Consider the following 16,815-nt stretch of genomic DNA (forward strand, 5'->3'; position numbering starts at 1 on the left):
TATGTCGCCAGTGTAACATATGGGTATGCAAATGGAGACAGGTTACAGATTTAAAAAGCATAATATAATTATTTTTTCTCTTTCTTATTTGAAATGCCTCATTTACAGGAAACCACATTAGCTACCTAATTGACTAACTTAATTAACAAATACTAACACCAAAGCTAACTAAACAACATTATAATGTGCTCTCCATGTAGAAAAAGGGGGCAGGAAAGACATGTTCTGAGATTCAGTTTAAACGTGCGTTTTTCTCTGATTTTCTCTGGCTCTGCTGAAATGTGAAGGACGGAAAGGCAACAGGAAATCAAACAGAAACAGTTATTACAGTATGAAGATCCCATTGTTTGTGAAACAGGGGTGGCAACCTAATACACTTTCTATTAATATGATTGGAGGGAAGTATATCTGAAGACAGGCTATGTAAGCCTGGGGGATGTAACAGAGGTTTGCTGGACGAGCTCTGAGTAAATTGAGGGGGAGATGACTTTGGCTGAGCTGGTGTGAAGAGGTCGCCTTTGCGGACTGCTGTGAGGAGTAGTTTCAGCTGCACTGCTGACCTTCAGAGACTGGGGATTCCTGGTCACTTGGCATCGGCTTGAAAACTGTGCGTTTCGCTGTGCCCTTCAAATTGCAAGTTTACGAGAGCAACCCTGGGTCATTCCTCGGAGGCAACCAGCCAAGGGAGTTCGTGTGTGGGAGAGCTACAAATAGCTGATAATTATCAAAAGTAAATTGAGGGTGTGCCGCGTGGATCAAGCGTTTCTCAGGCAGGAAAGATAGCGATAGGGAATTCCTGTGTTCAACTGCCACGTTATAATGTTGCAATGCAAATGCTGTCCTATTGATGTAGCTTTCCTTTTTCTTGTTGCGAATGTAAAGTGAAATTCGTAGTATTATTGCATTTGTTTCTCTTCTGTTTATTTCAGAAAGGACTGTTTCACCAGAATGGTAATGTATTATTTTGAAATGAAATTGTTATAACACTCAGTCTGTGTAAGGGTGTTTTTGCTTCCGGTTTTCTTCGGTGCATCTAAAATAATATCCTGCGAGAAAGGGAAAGGTGTTCAAATAATACATGTGCCAAGTTTCCTATACAGATGAAGCAATGTCATTAGCAATTATTAATAGCTGTGTGCGCGATTCCACTCAGTGTATGTGTGGTGTTTTCTGAGTGGAATTTAATACAATAGTTCTTGCTGAGCGTACATGAATCAGCAAAAAGAGGCCTATGGAAACATAATCTCACTAATGTAAATAAGTTAGTGATAATACCACAGGGGATTGAGAAAGCTATATGTGAAAATTGTGGCATCTATGAAAGCAGGTCCGAGGCCTCTAGTGATCACACGAACAGTCGAAGCAAAAAGGGATTTTCTACATTGGGGCTACAAATAAAACAGAAAATTATGCTCACCAAAATACCAACAACAAAATGTAAACCATCAATTCATTCTGTATACTGAAATAAGGAATGGCCCCTGAAAGGAAATAAGGCCAAACCCAATCTAAATGCAAGGAGTAGTCATTGCCAAATTACCATTATTTTTGGCTGTAAGAAAATACCACCAAGCCCCAAATCTACACAAAATACCCTACAACCTGCAGGTAACTTAGTTTACCTATTCAAGCTAAGAGAAATGCAAACGACCCATAGCAACAGAGGACGAGAAATTTGGGTGCATGTCACTACAAACCCGCTTTATGTTTGGCACAATGCTGCCACCCAGAGTCCAGCAATGTACAGTGAAACCTTTATTTCACATTTACTGCAAACAAGTTTAAAAGTTTAAAACATCTCTTGTACATGCTACTCAACTTTCTAAAAAATCTACTCGATTATGCAAGTGGGCGAAAAGACTTTGCAAGCCATAGACGAGCGTCTGTAAAATGTAAAAGGTTGGCTGCATGAATGGACACAAATAGATATGATAATAACTGCTCTAAAACCGTTTGTCCAGCTGTCTCCTACAGGTGGTAATATAGAATACAATCATACAGCAAAGCGATCTCTGAATGCCAACTACAGTGTTAGATATTGCAGTAGATCTGTAGATGTCCAGTTTGGATGGAACTATTGATCACTGCTTCGCGTAAGGATAAAGTCCGCTTTGCGTATTCATTATTTAAGAGGAAAAAACTAGACTAAGCAGAGTAGACTGTAGCAGGCAGAGAACTGGGCAAAGTAGGTGGAATATTGTAGTTTGTGGTCATCTCACTTTCAGGGTACCTGGTATAAAGCAACAGGGTGATAATATAGAAAGTCAAGGAGTATGGGTTGAGCACCAGTTACTAGATGTATGAAACCTTCAGGTTACAAAACTAGGTTTGCCATCAAAAGCATTTGATCATATGATCATGTACATTTTCAAAAGTGTTCTCTAGTCAATATGATGAATCTTTCCCAACGAAATGAAATCTACTTGACACTGTGAAATCTAGATACACTAATCTAAACTTTACTGTAAAGCATGGAAATGATGCAGGGTTTCACAGCATCAATACTGTAAATATGCATTATGTAACACCTTATATTTTAGGAATGGAAATGCAGGACTGTCTTAAAGAAATATAAAGCTAACACAGTTGACACCGTTCTTTGCCAGACAGGATATAGAAAACTTAAGAAAAGTATTACCTCTAGATTGCAATTATTTGAAAAATAAATTCTTGCCTAGCACTCCTACACATGCATTTGGCAAGAGACGATTATTGCTGCACATTCCCTCCATTAGCACTTGAAGTGAACAGAGAAAAGAGAGTGAAGAGAGCACTGAGGGCAAGAGAGGAATGCACTGTGAGCTGTGCTTACATTGAAGACGGCATCTTTAATAGCTAACGTTGCTACACAAGTATTCATTTGATTAGCAAACCTACAGAATTGCATAGCAAATTGCTATGCGACACTGCTTATTTTATGCCTTGCAACCCCCTCAGCCAAGTCAATTCCAACACTGCCACCTATCTTCTGTGTCAGTTGAGGCTTTTGCCTCCACTTTCTCACACCCCCACCTCACCCTTGGTTGACTCACACCCTGACACAGCCCTTTCCATGCTCACTCTGCTATTTCTGATACTCTCGATGTTCTTGCCCCCGTCATGAGGACCCGCTTGAAACCCAAAGCCAAGTGCAACTCCTGGTACGACTCAGACCTCATCACCCTTAAACGCAAGTGCAGGGTGGTTGAGAGAAAATGGCATGCTTCTGGTACATCCTCTGACAAACTGGCCTGCCGCCTGCTCCAATACCGGTTCTCTGCCTGCACCCAAAAGAGCCCACATCCAAGACTGCGTCTCTGCGGGATCTAACAACTCTGCTGAACTCTTTAAAATCTACAAGTAGCTGCAGTCTCTACCTCTCCTGTCCCCTTAATCTGTTGGTTGTCTCTGTGACCATCAGTCTGGTTTCAGAGCTGCCAGAAGCACAGAAACTGCTCTCTTGAACATCCATGAACACCTGCTCTCCAATGTTGAGTCCAATACCCCCTGTGTCCTCATCTTACTGGATCTCTCTTCTGCCTTTCACACGGTGAACCATGCCATCCTGCTCAACCGTCTCCATGATAACCCGGGTATCACCAATCAGGCCCTGGCTTGGCTGACCACCATCCTCTCTGATCGACCCTCCCAGGCCCAACTTGGGTCCTTCCTCTCCTCCATCTCTACATGTGGTGTTCCCCAGGAGTCTAACCTCTCTCCATGGCTGTTCAACCAATAACTGGCACTTCTTGCTCACCGCATTCCCGCTCTGCCCCAACTTTCAGTGCTATGCAGGTGACAACTCATTTTCAACCTCCCTTCCACCACCTCTTCTCTAAACTCTGAGTGTCTGTACGCCATCAAGGAGTGGTGTCGCCAATGATCTCAGCATTAATGCCGAGATTCTTCTCATCAGCACATCTGTTCCATCCTTTCCCGTCACTCTCTGGCCGGCATCTCTTGGCACTCTCACTGCTCCCACCTGTGAGGCTAAAAACCTTGGGGTCATCTTCGACTCCACACTCTCCTCACATCGGACATCTCTAAGAGTTCCCACTACCAGATGCACCACCTCAGAGGTATTCTTCCTTTCCTCTCCTTCCCCCAGAAGCTCACGGTCTCCAGAGCTCTGGTTCTCTCTAGGCTGGACTACAGCCTCTTTCTATATCTGCCTGCCTATACTCTCAGCCCTCTGCAACTCATCCAAAACAGAACTGCGAGTCTTGTCCTTGGTCTCAAGTCCAAGGATCGTATCTCTCCAGGACTGAAATCTCTGCACTGGCTCCCAGTGGCGACAAGGATTACGTTAAAAACCCTCTGCATTGTCCCCAAGGCCTTCTGGGGCCTGGAACCTCAATACCTTCACCTCTCTCTTCCTAAATATCTTCCGTCTCAAACTCTTTGTTCATCCGCCTCCAACTCCCTCAGGGTCAGTCGCTTCTCCAAGCAGCGAATTGGTGGTAGACCTTCTGCTGAGGCCTCCCTCTGGAACAGGCTGCCTGCCTCTCTGAAACTTGAGAACCATCTCTGGTTCCGGATGCACCTCAAGACCTTCCTCTTTGCTTCTGCTTTCTCTCCTCCTCTCCCCGGTTGATCTCCTGGCTGAATCCAAACTACACTGGTTACCTGGCTAAACTCTGATATTGGGCCCAGGTCCCCTACCCACCAGCTGTACACCTACAACCCTTGCACTCTGGGACTGTTTCTGTATCCCTACAGCCCCTACTAGCACTAGACGCTGTTGTCTGCCCTTACCCTTGCCTCCAGCAGGCCTTCCTTTATTTATGGTCTTATTTATTGTCTTTATTTACTGTTTTCCTTTGTATTGCACTGCCCTCACCCCTTCCCCCTGCACTTTTCCCCTTCCCCCTCTCCTGCACTTGCGCGATCTCAATGTCACTTGGCCTAGCAGGATCATTGTCTCGGTCTTCCCTCCGTTTCCCCTAACTTGCCTCATCGCGCCTTGAAACACTTGCCATATCATAGTCAAAGGTAGAGCTGTGATCCTTTTTGGGAGTCGCAGAGTACTATGCAAAATTTGTACCAAGGTTCATGGAGACTACGGCCCAGTTGAGAGAATTACTGAGGAAATGGGCAGAGTATCTGTGGTGCCAAGAACAAAAGGCTGCTTTTGAAGAAGTCAAAATGAGAATTGTCAATGCCCCATGCTTGAAGCCATTCAATCCAGCATGGGAGACGTACATCACCATGGATGCAAGCGCCCATGGGATGGATGCAAGCGCCCATGGGATGGATGCAAGCGCCCATGGGTTGGGAGCTACGCTGACCCAGAAGAAAGGTGACGTTGAACAAATAGTTGCATTTGCATTCAAAGCACTGTCTGGGCAGAAAGGAATTATTCTACGGTAGAAAAGCACTCCTAGTATTTCAGAAAGTATAGATGGGGTACGAAATTTCGGTTGGTCACCGACCACAAACCGCTAGACCACATGCTAAGTACAGGAGGCACGAAGACGGCAACAACGAGACTGGTGCGGATAGCAGCCAAACTGCAAGAATACACCTACGAAATCCGAAATCATACATACAGCAGCATGGAAAAATGCATAGGGGGACTGCATGTCGTGGTTGATAGAGCATGGGAATGCTACCACCATATTTCTCCACGACTTATGTGTAGTAGCATCTGTGGGTGACCAGAGGAGGCATGAATTCCTGGAAATAAGAGAAGCACGAATGAGGAATTAGAAAACAATGCGCCCTTGAGGAAAGTAGCCATGTGGGTCTGAATGGGTCGCCCAGTGAAAGCCATTCCAAAAGGATTGAGACCATACTGGAAAGTGAATGAAGATATTTTCGAAGCCAACGGGTTGGTGATGAGAGGGGATCAAGTAATACGGCCAACAGCAATCTAGAAAGTAATTTTTTGCAGGGGACACTCTGGACATCTGGGTAGCAACATGACCAGGCAAAGAGTGAGAAGCATACTGGTGGCCGTGCATCAAAGTAATGATTGAAAGGTGTCATGGTTGCATGAACAGTGACAAGACGCTCAAAGTGCTGCAAGCACCCATGATCCCCACTGAAATTCAGACAAATGTAGGACACAAGTTAGGCCTAGACTTTATCGGTCCGTTGGATACTATGGAACCCAACCACAGGTATTGGGTAGTCATAGTAAGACTGTCAAAATAGGTGGAGGCAGAATGTGTATCCAACATCACCACACCCACAGTTATTGAAGTTTTGAATGCAATCTTCCAGATGGAAGGTTTGCCCAAAGAAATAGTAATCGACAATTGAGTCCAGCTATTGTCAAGAGAAATGTAAGAGTTGCTACGAAAGCACAACATTAGACCAATAAAAGCCAACCTCTATCATCGACAGGCAAATTGACTAGTGGAGAGGACCAATAGGTTTATAAAAAAAGAACCCCTACAACTCGCTGCAGCTTCCGGGATGGATCCCTACAGAAAGCCAAGGAGGCGATTGTGTCTCACTGCTTGACCCCGAACGCGCCTTTCCAACTGTTGAGGGGGAGGAGAGCTGCTCCCACCTTGGTACCCCAGTGGCTATCCAGAGTGAGGCAGGATGGTGCTGTAAACATGTGGTCTGGAGAATACAAAAGAACAAAGACCGAATGAAAGTACAGAGCGACACTCTAATGGCAGCCTTAAGAACGGAAGTTGAAGGGGACATAATGAAAATAAGACTGCCACACAAAGATCAAGTAACAGTATCCAAGTACAGTCAACCCATAGAGGTGGCAAGAAAGGGAACAAACCACATCTCCACCAGAGATGGAAAAAGGTGGAATCTAGAGAAGGTCGCTGTGTTCAACCCCAAAGGAGAGGTACACCCCAAAGGAGAGAACAATCTGGAGAGGAACTAAGAAGATCAAGAACCAAAACAGAGCAAGAGACAGTTGGAGGAGAATCAAGAAGAAAACGGCAACAGAGATACAAGGGAAGAAGAGCAGCACAGCAAGAGAGTAATGTCCCCACTGGTCTAAGAAGGAGCAAGAGAAGCAGAGTTCGCAACTCTGAAATCATCAGCTGTGGAGAGTCGTCCTCAGTGAGAGAAGAGAAGACCCACCAGGTACCGGGACATTGTGATGGAGTAGGACCAAACTGCTCGACAAATGTGGTGACCAGCCTGGTGAGAGTACTACAGCTGCCATGAACTCGTAAAATGGGGCCCAGCGTGCATGCACGAGAGCGATAGGAGCCACCGGGAAAACAAAAACGCCTCTCTCCGGAACCACTCCTGTGGCAGGCCTGCACCTGCCATCATACCATAAACTGACTTTGGACTTCCTCAACTGCAAGCATTTATGCAGAAGTGAATCAACTGCTGATATTCCCACAATAACACTTGCTAGCCAATGGCAGGCCCCCCTATGCCCTTTGGGTGCAAGCAGTTCTCCCTCAGTGAGTTTCCTCTACACCAACACAACAGGGTGTCCAGGGAGGGGCTAGATGGTGCCTCTACATTAGTTGGAACCAGAGTAAATATAAAGCAGGATGACCACTTGTGTTGCTGCGAATTAATCAGAGACAGAGTAACATGAATTACAATTTGTATTTTGTATTTGTAAAGCGCACCAAACCCTGAGGCACCTTGGCGCACTGCTTAATGGCACACAGATAGTTACATACATTAATTACAAAGTTAGAGAATGTACAATGTTCAGTGAGCATAATTACATTAATATTAACATATTTACATGGTTGCAGATGGACTCCAGAAGTAACGGGTGAAGAGGGAGCAATGTCTGGGATGAGAGAGCTATTGTACTTGCGCTAGGAGCCAGTTTTTGATTTTGCTTCTGAAGGAGTTGTAAGATGGTTCATATCTGAGATCGAATGGTAGTGTATTCCAGAGTTTAGCGACGAGCACAGGGAAGCCACTACCCCCGCCTTCTGGAGCTTAAACCTCGGGATCTTGAGGCAGTGTGCTTGAGCAACTGACAGGACAGTCAGAGGTATTGCAGGAGAACAGGCTGGACAGGTAGCTTTGAGCACGGTTAGCGAGTCATTTGTGCGCGAGTGATAGAGATTTAAAGGCGATTCTTTGGTTGACCGATAGCCAATTTAGGCTACGTCGCGTTTCCTGCGTCGCGTTTCCAAAATGTGTTGGGTTCTAGGGATATTCATCGCTGCCCTGATGGCATCGTTTTGTAGTACTTGCATTTTGTTAGTATTGCGTTGGCTCGTCTCTAGATAATTGCAATAGTTTAGTTTGGTCAGAACTAGTGCTCGGGCTAAGGTGGTGCTGTTGGATGTAGTTAAGAAAGGTCTGTATGCAGTAATTAGTTTGCACGTGTAAGTTGTTGAGGACGTTCTTGCATTGGTTCTTCTAAGGTAAGAGTGGAGTCTATGTACATGCCAAGAGCTTTTACATCCTTCGAGACCGTGATGGGGATGCCATCTATAGTGAAGGAGTCTATCTTGGCATCTACCGTGTCAAGTCTGTGTTGTGATCCAAGGAGCAGTAGCTCCGTCTTATCGTTAAGACAGAGCCCATGCTGCGCCATCCAGGCCTGAATGACAAAATAAATGTCACTGAGTGCTTTGGAATCTTCTTCGTGGTCACCGGTGATGGGGATGAGTATTTGGGCGTCATCAGCGTAGTTTGTGTAGGTGACACCCAGATAGTCGAGATCATTGAAGAGGGGCTACGTGAACACATTGTAAAGCGTTGGCGACACATGAGCCTTGGGGGACTCCGCACACGACTGGTGTAGGTGGTGTAGGTTCGGCAGAGGCAGCCAGGGAGAAGACCATCATTGATCTGTTCTCTAGAAATGATGGATCCACTTGGTGGCTTTATTTGAGAAGTGTGCTGCGGAGATAAGGTGGTTGGAAGGGACTTGGTGATTTACCAGGTCAAATGCAGCCGACAAATCAAGCAGTAAGAGGGCCAGTTTGCTGTTGTCTTTTATTTCTTCCATTTGTGTTTTTAAGTCAAACAAATCCGTCTCAGTCCCGTGCCTTGGTCTGAAGCCCGATTGCCTTAAGCCGTGTAGGTGGTTTGATTCTAGGTGCTCCTGAATCTGCAGGTAAGCTGCTCTATGAGGATTTTCATTCGGAAGCGGACAGTGGTGATGGGTCTATAATTGGTGGGGATACTAGGGTCAAGCGAGGGTTTCTTGAGTAAAGGAAGAACACAAGGCATCTTTTAGATTGTTAGGGACTATGCGTCTTTAAAGTGATTAAGGAAGCCAGCCAATCAGGCGGTGTGGCAACAAACTGCTTGGTGCAGTCGATAATGAGGCAGCCATTTTGGAGGCGCACATTTCGAAATAATAAAGATGCTGGTGTCAACTTTAAAACGTCGGGCAAGGCTTCCCAAACCTCATCAGCGCTTGCACGCTGGTAGGGAAGAAGCTGCTGGATGGATATTCTAGCACAGTAGGTGTGCAGGTCGAAGCACGATCTGTAGTCTCACCAGATTGCAGCTTGAAGGTCAGGCTGCTGTTATTTCTTCTGCATGGGCACCATGTGTGCTGGAGAAGGGCTCCAGCCCTCTTCTGAGAAGCTCATAGCTGGAGTGGAGGGGATACAATGAGTGTGCATGGCATGATATCTTGCAACTCCACAATCGAAAGGTATTGGAGTATTCAGGGTGTGGCTAGATGGTGCATATTTACTTGGTAGGGACCGGAGTAAATATAAAACAGGATAACTGCTTGTGTTGAGTGAATTACACCCCAGGAGCCTGGGGATTTAAATCATGTGCGTTTTGAGGCCCTCATTTCTTGCATCCCTGCATGGTATGGAGGGGATCGAGGGAGGGGCTAGATGGGGCATATACATTGGTTGGGACCATAGTAAATACAAAACAGGATGACCCCTTGTGTTAGTGTGAATTACACCCAGAAAAGCAGGGCATGCAAATTACAATAGGTGTGTTCAGGCAATGATATCTTGCACCCCCACAAACAAAAAAGTATGGGGGTGTCCAGGGAGGGGTTAGATGGTGCCTCTACTTCCAGATCAAATATAAAACAGGATGCCCCCCTTCACTAGTGTAAATTAATTCCAGGAAGCGGGGGATGCAAATTACCATAGGTATGTTCAGGGCATGACATCTAGGAGGTATCCAGGGAGAGGCTAGATGGTGCCTCTAGTTGGGTTGTGACCAGAGTAAATACAAACAGGATGACCACTTGTGCCAGTGTAAATTAACCCCAGGGAGGCATGGGATGCAAGTTACCATAGTTCAGGCCATGATAACCAGCACTCCCACAATAAAAGGGTATGGGGGTGTGCAGGAGCGGCTAGACCGTGCCTCTACTTGTTTGTTTGTTTATTTTATTTATATAGCGCACCTGACCCAGAGGTATCTGGGTGCTTTGAAGTAGTTACACGATAATGGCAGCCCCTTTAGCCAAGGGTGGAATACATACAGTCAAACGGGTATAAGACTTTGGCAAAGTTAGGTACATGCATCAGTAGTGGACAAGAACAAAAGCGGTAAGTACATGCATCAATAATAGACAAATACAAGAGGTTAACTGTTTACACACAGGTACTATACAGTAGTTTAGTTCTCACTGAGTATCCAAGATATGACGCTTCTCCTGAAGTTATGAAATGTTTGAATGGTCCTAATGTTAGCTGGGAGGGAGATACAAAGTTGGGAGGCCATGACCGGGAAGCTGGATCAGCCGGATCTTTTAAGGTTGAACCTAGAAACTGTCAGACAGGACGTATCTGTGGATCTAGTGATGTGTGGAGGATCTCCAGGTGAATTTTTCTGTGAGATAGAGGGGGTCTGGGGCAAATGATGCAGTGCTTTGAAAGTGAGACAAGGTTTGAATGTAATTGTTTCATTCATGGAGAGACAGTGTTGTATCCTGGTTGCTGAATGTTCGTTTCGGGGTATATTTAGGGCAGCTCTAAGAGCGTTATTCTGCAATGTCTGTGTTGATTACCGTTTTATTGGCGCCCAAGTATAGCCTGTTGCAATAGTCCAATTTGGAGCCTATGAGAGCTCTGGCTAAAGTGAGACAGCTTTCAGAGGATGGCATTGGTCTGCAAGCGCTCATCAATTTGCCTGTGTAGGCAGTGGCCGAGGAGGTCACATTTACTGGTTTGAAGTGGCATCTAGATAGAATCCAAGAGTTTTTACTACTTGGGATGTTGTTCCCGTATGTTAAATACATTGTAATTCGGTCCAAGTTTGTTTAGGTTGCCTGTGGAGCCAACTAACAATAGTTCTGTTTTTTCATCGTTCAGGCACAGGCCATGGGTGGCCATCCACCATGGGTGGCCATCCATACCTGAATGGTGGTATAAATTTCATTCATCCCAAGTACATCATGTCCTAGGAGCCTGTAAGGAGTAGAGGTATCTGGGTGTCATCTGCATAGTTGGTGTAGGTGACACCCAGACGATCCAGTTAGTCAGACAAAAGGCTTTGTAAAGATGTTATACAAAGTGGGAGTGACGCAGGACCCTTGGGGCACACGGCAGGCGATTAGCATGGGGTTGGCTGCTGCGGTAGGTGAGAAGACATGCATGGTCCTATTGTTTAGGAACGATTGTATCCATGTGATGGCCGAGTTGGAGAAGAAGGTTGCTGTTTCTAAGTGCTCACAGAGTACCTTCTGGTCGACAAGTCAAACGCTGCCGACAAGTCGAGGAGGCGCAGGACGGCAAAGCCCCCTTTGTCTTTCAGGTCGCCAATCTGGCTTTTTAAGTCAACAAGGGCAGTTTCAGTCCCATTTTGAGGTCTAAAGCCAGATTGTCAAGAGCCCAAGAGTTTGTTAGCTTCAAGGTAGTCCTGGATTTGCAAATATACAACGCTATCTAGAATCTTTAGCAAAAAAGGGATCAAAGTGATTGGTCTGTAGTTTGTGGGGTCTAGAGTTGGTTTTTTGAGTAATGGGAGTACCCAAGAGTCCTAGGTACTACCCCACTAGCGAAGGAGGAGTTGATGAATTTGGTGATGAATGGGGCAGGTCTCCAGCCGCATCCTTGATAATCTGGGCTGGACAACCATCGCCCTTGCAATTAGACGGCTTCAGCGAGGCGATGATTTTTTTGTACATCTTGTGCAGAAACATTGGAGAATTTGAAACCGTAGGGCTGAGAGGGAGGGGGTGGTGGGTTCTGATCTTCTGTGGGGGTCTTGGTAGCTGCTTGTGTGGTAAGTAGTCTGCGTTTGTCTGCTATTTTGGTCTGTAGATTGGTAATTTTGTTGGTGAGCACGCTTTGAATGTTTTGTGCACCAAAGTTTGTCTTTCCGGCACATGTCTATGGGAGGATCGGGTGTCTCCATTTCTTGCAGGATAGTGAAGAGTTCTTTAGTTCTAGAACCTGCTTGTTTTATTCTATTGTTGTAGGTCTCGCGTTTTGTGCGGATGGATGATCTCAATTTTTATATTTGTTGGAGATGGAGATTAAGTTAGTTTTGTTCTCCGAGGAGGGTGTGAGTTTCCAGAGATTTTCTAGTTTTCTTTTTTCAGTGCAATCCTTTTCAACTCAGGGGTGAGCCATGAGTTCACATGGGCTCTAGGTTGCCCTTTGCGCATTTTGAGTGGTGCTACTGAGTAATAGCTTTGAGCATTGACGAGATATATGCATCTACCAGGACGCTAGGGTCACGTGTGTTCGGTAGTGCGTTGAGGATCGGAATTACAAGGGGCATAAGTGCCTCTGCCGTAATATTCTGTTTGTTTCTCGTAAGGCACGAAGGTGCGGGGCATGTTTTGTTGTGGGCTGAGGCCATAATGAGCTCAAATCCGATAAGGAAGTGGTCCATAATGAGCTCAAACTCAATAAGAAAGTGGTCTGACCAGGTTTGAGGCGTAATACCCTTTACTGTGATGTTACAGTTTAAATCTGCTACCAGTGTAATTTTTTGAGTGAATCCATGTTCAACCAGAGTGTTGGCCAGGGAGGTTGCAGGGATGTCGTTGGGGTCATTATAACCCAAGTTAAAGTCTCCTAATATCAGGGTTTGTGAGGTTGTTGTGATATTATTGGATAGTAAGGTCATTATGTCTTCTTCAAAAGGTGTCTGATGGTCCACGGGGTCTATAAATGAGGTGAAAAGAGGTGGTGCTTTTGAGTGATGTTTGTAGTTTCGCAGAAAGGATTTCACATGACAATAATGAAGGAGAGAGAACTAGTCTCATATAGAGTGTTCCTGAAAATAAGGGCTTCAGTTGGGACCAGAGTAAATACAAAACAGGATGACCACTTGTGCCAGTGTAAATTAAGCCCAGGGAGGCAGTGGGATGCGAATTACCATCTGTGCATTCAGGCCATGATATTTTGCACCCCCACTATCAAAATTGTTTGTACTGTTCTTGGAAGTGTATAAGCGTTGCACCGCTGGTACATGTGCACAGTATTCAACACTGCGACATGCAGCATGAGCACCGATTTGCCACAGCACCATTGTTTCGATGTAGTGGGGCATATAAGTCTGATAAAATATCCTCTCTAATGATAATGGAATATTTTGTGCAGCGCCGACTGAAGATGTGTGGGGGCCCATTTCTACAAGATAGTTGGGGGCTCCCCTTGCTTAGAGCGGGAAGCAGTCTGAGGCACCTATGAGGCTGAGGGCATACATTATAATAGAGATAAAGATAAAGTTATTAACTGCCAATTAAGAGCTAGCAACGAGCTGAAACACTGAATAACCACTGAATAGTTGTGAATGATCCTTCTTTATAAGAAAGTGACTGATGTGACGGAACTAGTGTTGAAAGTAGGTATTTCCTTAATCGAAGGGACAGCAGGACAGGCTCCATCAACAACTTGTAAGGCGAGCACTGCAAAGAGCACAGTGTAAGACCCAGAAAGTAAGCAATATATAAAATGAATATATAGCTGTTTTCCCACACTGTTGAGAGGCAATATGGGGGCTGTTGCTGGGGACCCCGAGAGGCTCGAGGCCTCTTTCATTTGAAAGTGTTAAAAGGCCCTGCTGATGTCCCAGGCTGGGAAGACATGTAGCAGCTAAGCGCCAGTACAACCATGATGCATAGAAAAATAAGTCACCAACTCCCTCACTCTAACATGGGAAGTTAATATAACATTTAGGATCATATTCGGCTTCCCTTAACAGAGTGAAGACCCTGAAGTCACGCCCACCTGATAGCTCCGATGGCGGGTTGGACTCCGAAGATTGCAAAACGCCCATCCACCATGGGGATGCAGAATATCATACAACACCGGCGCAGGTATTATATATGTCACTTACAGACCACAATCTGGAGTAACTGCACGGCAGTTCCTGCGTCTGCGAGTATTTCAGAGCCAGAACTGCACCGTAAATGAGCTTCGGGTCGCTACTGTGACTACGATACCAACAACAAGCTGCCCTGTGTAATTTCAAAACCAGATGTTTGGAAAGTCACGTACTTACAATTTTAATTTCAACATGTGATAAGTACAATTCAACTAATTACAGCTTCAGCCTCTTACTTCAACGTGCATTTCCAGAGGTTGCAAAAGGGCTCCTTTTACCAATATAACAACAAAGGGATGAGAACAATCCAAGTTAATGGATACTAAAATAAATACATATAAAATTCACTACAAGACCTGGATCACATGCACTCACCTGCTACTGCCTGGAAACTGTAAATGATCGTTTGTTAAAAGGAGGCCTTACGTTTCTTTCGTTATCAATTGAAATACACATATAAAGTCCCTATGAGACCCGATAGGATTATGTGTCTATTTAAAAGTTTGCCGACTCTTTCTAAAATGCCTTAAATAGTGATGACATCTTTACGTATTTCAGAAAGGCCGTAAGTCGTTGTGACGTTGTCACGTAGGCCGTTGTACGTGCTTAGGAAGAGTATCATGGAGGAAAGACGACTCGATATTGGATATTGTGCACGGGCAGTCGTTTATTTTTATTGTGTGTTTATAAGGCGCTTAAACATCTCGGAATACATCCCCTCCCGCTGGCCGAGCCGCGCACGCCAGGGAATTTCAGGGCAACTGTTTTTGCAAATTCAGCTGCCAGGAAGTCTGATTTATTTTTTGCGTGTGCGTACTTGCATGTTTTCCATCTACATGTTTTTGCTGTATTCACGGGCTTGAATTTGTATTTCAGTAACTACAGTGCCTTTACGGGGTGGAATTGCAGGGACATGTGCCTAACTTTACCGTTCAGTGCTGCCAGGCAGTGATCAACGCAGGTCCCTGCAGCATGTCTTGGACTAAAGACCCCCTCCCCACAGCAGCCTGCTCTCCTTATTTGTGATTTCGTTGATACACAGCCTGTCCCAGGTTCCGGTTACTTTTCTTTCTTAAAACTCGCCGCCAATGTGGTAATGAAAAGATGTTATGTGGTACCTCGTCTAGTAGCTCGAACACAGTCCACCTGTGGAGTCAGTGAGAGGTTTCCATGGTATCTTTATTCATATATATATATATATATATGTATATATATATATATAATGTGTATATGTACAGGTTCCATTTGGACAGGACTGGGAGAGAGGACATACACAGGACCACCCACCGGCCATCCTCACACGATCTAGCTTGAATACAACTGACCATCATAGAACACTCATACACAATCGCAGATCAACACCAATCATTCCATCATACATACATACATATGGCCAGCAGATTGCATTGTATTGTTTGTATAGCGCCTATACACAGGAAAAGTGGTTTATAGTGCTCGAGCAGGGTGAGAACAAGGGGAAAAAAGAAGTCGTTCAGAGCCCTGGAAATTCTGAGATAATAATAGTCTGCAGAGGCAGAGTAAGTGCGTAAAATACATTTTACAGTTGAGACATAGCAAATGGGCCCGATGGGTATCCTGCAGTTTTAACAGTGCGGTTAAGGGGAGAACAGACAGACAATCTTCAGGCATGTTGCATTTGGATTGTGCATGGACGGTGATGGGGGGTCCAAGTGCACCCAGTCAGTTGAGACTGGGGTAAGTGCAGAGAAAGACACTCTTTGGGTTATTTCTAGGTGCCGTGATGGTAGGTGAGTGTAGGGCCCTGAGGCAAGTGCGAGAGAGGACTGGGGGGTGCTTGGGACCTGTGAGACTCTGAGGTACAACAGGCGGCCAGTTAAGCTGTAAGGAAAAGGAGGGAGAGATGGAGAGAGCTAGGTTAGCAGGGTAGAGGGAGAGCGAAGGAAGTGAAGAGGAAGGTCTTGAGTTTCTGGAACTTAAGGTCAGGCTCAAGAGGGCGGCAGGGAGGCTATTCCAGAGGAAGGCCCCTGCTGAGGATAAGGATCTCCCTCCAAATCTATGCTTGGAGAACTGGTTCACTTGCAGAAGGTTGGAGGTAGATGAGCACAGGGCTCATAAGGGACCGTAAGTAGGCAGCGTTGCAGGTAGGTAGGTCCCAGAAAGCTTTGTGGACAATGCAGAGGGTCTTGAACTTGATCTTTGCAGCCACAGGGAGCCAGTGAAGGGATTTCAGCACCAGAGAGATGCGGTCCGTGGGCTTGAGGCCAAGGATAAGTCTTGCGGTTCTTTTCTGGGTGAGTTTCAGAGGGCGCAGGGCAGAAGAAAGGATGTTGAGGAAGAGGCTGTTGCAATAGTCCTGCCTAGAGAGAACTAAGGCTCTGGAGACTGGACTTGTCTAGTGTCTTAATCAGGTGTGACGGGTGAGAGGAGGGGGACCAAGGGAGGCTCCGGTGTTGGTGTGACGGAAGAAGTGGCTGCTGCAAGGCTGGCCAGTTCCTTGCAGACTTTGAAAAGTTTGGCGGTGTTGTTTGATGCAGCTTCAATAAAAACTTTATTTTTTTTGGAGCGGATGCAGAGTCGATATTGCCTTTGAAGGAGGCTGCAGGCCAGTTTGTCAGATGGTCCCTCTGATGAGTTCCATTTCTGCTCAGCTGCCCTACTTTTGTGTTTAAGAGCAGCCAGATC

At 45.6% G+C, this 16,815-nt stretch overlaps 1 protein-coding gene across 9 annotated transcripts in view; it reads right to left on the minus strand.

Moving 5' to 3' along the window:
* Positions 1-14,611, minus strand: part of TLN2 (talin 2) — a 7,472,684-nt gene extending 7,458,073 nt beyond the window's left edge. For 8 of the 9 annotated variants that reach the window (XM_069624483.1, XM_069624482.1, XM_069624486.1 and 5 more), the window contains exon 1: positions 14,527-14,611. The gene's annotated coding sequence lies outside the window, so the exon portion shown is untranslated. The remainder of the gene's footprint in view (positions 1-14,526) is intronic. The other variant, XM_069624480.1, reaches the window with a different exon arrangement.
* Positions 14,612-16,815: the final 2,204 nt, after the last annotated feature.

This window comes from Ambystoma mexicanum, chromosome 11 (genome assembly GCF_040938575.1).
Source record: "Ambystoma mexicanum isolate Mex_15411 chromosome 11, UKY_AmexF1_1, whole genome shotgun sequence".
NCBI classification, from domain to species: domain Eukaryota; kingdom Metazoa; phylum Chordata; class Amphibia; order Caudata; family Ambystomatidae; genus Ambystoma; species Ambystoma mexicanum.